The 1,697-nt window shown below is 41.4% G+C and overlaps 1 long non-coding RNA gene across 1 annotated transcript; it reads right to left on the minus strand.

Moving 5' to 3' along the window:
- Positions 1-323: 323 nt before the first annotated feature.
- Positions 324-1,305, minus strand: LOC120751245 (uncharacterized). The gene is made up of 2 exons (XR_005700333.1): positions 851-1,305; positions 324-603 (listed from the first exon to the last, which is right to left on the minus strand). It is a non-coding gene; the product is annotated as an uncharacterized LOC120751245 (long non-coding RNA).
- Between the last annotated feature and the right edge of the window lie 392 nt (positions 1,306-1,697).

The raw sequence follows: 1,697 nt of genomic DNA on the forward strand, positions 1-1,697 counted from the left end.
GTTGTAACCTCCCTGGACATGACAGTCACTATTGAAACACAATGCAACGGTTTACCATTTGAAATCACTGGATTTTAAGTTAATTTCCATATGAAGTGATGCAGTGCTTTGCTTCAGGCAATACGGATTCAGTACACTAGAGTTTCTTTAAAGCTGTCCATCTTCAGAGCACAGAAAACACATCTCTGATTGAGACACAAATAAGCATTGATTTTTGGTATTACTTCTTGATTTCATAGTTTGTTAGTCGAAGCAAATGAGGAAGAGCAAAGAGAGAGAAGGAGAATAAGAGCTAGTAATAATAATAATATGGTAAATGTATCTTTTAAAATTAACTTTACTATTATAATATGAAAACAGCAGCTGGCAAATACAGTCAGCCCACAGAAAAATTCATATGGAATGGGAAACTCATCATCCATTCTCAACTACCAGCTGGAGCAGAGGTGTTCCAGCTTGCTTCCTGTCATGTTAAATCTCCTGGCATTACAAAGGCTTGTGTACCCATACAGCTCCGGCAGTAAGTGTCTCCTTATCGATGCTGTACCTACTTTTGTTACTTTCAAGCTGCATTTCAGTGCACCCAGACCAGGCCTGAGGATCCTAGGGAGATGATTGGGAAGAAGAGGGATTGGGTGAAACAACCTGACTCATATGAGAGATTAAAATAAAAAAAAAAAAAAAAAAAAAAAAAGGAATTGCTCGCCATGTCTTCCAACAAAAGAATAAGGGCAATTAAATAAACCTAGAGTGTGGCTGGTCACTCCAAAAAAGAAGTTAGGTCTTTTCAGTGAAGGTGTAAACTGTGTTTTTTAAATACATATCCACCTCTTAGTCAAGAGATTTTTACCTGCAGGGTGGTGAACATTAAGGAGTGTCCTGATGTTCTGGTAATCTCTGCATCTCCCAACAGCCATCAGTGATGACATGATGCAGAATCAGATGGACAGGTGTAGTCATCCTTTCTGTTCTCCCTATTTTTGAGGTCATTGTCGAGATGGCCACAGCACTCAAGAGTGCTTCTTTAAAAACTTCAGGGGGCTTCAAGCATCAGTACCTTGTTACCTGAAATACCTTCTCTACATTGCAGTCCCACGTTATTTAAAAAGTCTTCCATACCTTTGCTATGTTGCAGTCCTATGAACAACCCCACACAGCTCTGGCTCTTTCTTCTGCAGTTTCAGCTCACTGCTTCCTGTCCCTCACATGGCCACCTAATCCTGTCTGTCCCTCATACAGCATCTTACCCTTTCTGCCCCTCACACAACCTCCTGTCTCTTCCTCCTCAGAGCACAGCCAGCAGACTCCAACTGACTGACCACTCCACCAGCTAACTCACTCTTTTATCATCCATAGCTGTGAGGCCAAGGCTGTTCCCACTCTTTGGTAATTAGCACAGCTGCCACACATTAGGAGCAAGAGTGCCTTCAGCACTATCTCTGTCTGTTCTCCTACACTCTGTCTGTATTTCCCTCATGTTAAATATTGCCAACAGCGTTTAAATTCCCTCTTTAATGCTCAGATAGGTGATCCCTAATAAGAAGCAGAAGCTGAAGAACAAATACATCTCCTGATTCTAATTTTCCACTGTAGCTGCTCTGTCTCGTAGGTGACACGATATGGACCAGTATTTTTCTCTTAAGAATAAGCAAAACAAAATGAACACTGACCAGATACATTCTGCTGAAAGCAGCGAG

The sequence above is a fragment of the Hirundo rustica genome, chromosome 3 (assembly GCF_015227805.2).
Source record: "Hirundo rustica isolate bHirRus1 chromosome 3, bHirRus1.pri.v3, whole genome shotgun sequence".
Lineage (NCBI taxonomy): Eukaryota > Metazoa > Chordata > Aves > Passeriformes > Hirundinidae > Hirundo > Hirundo rustica.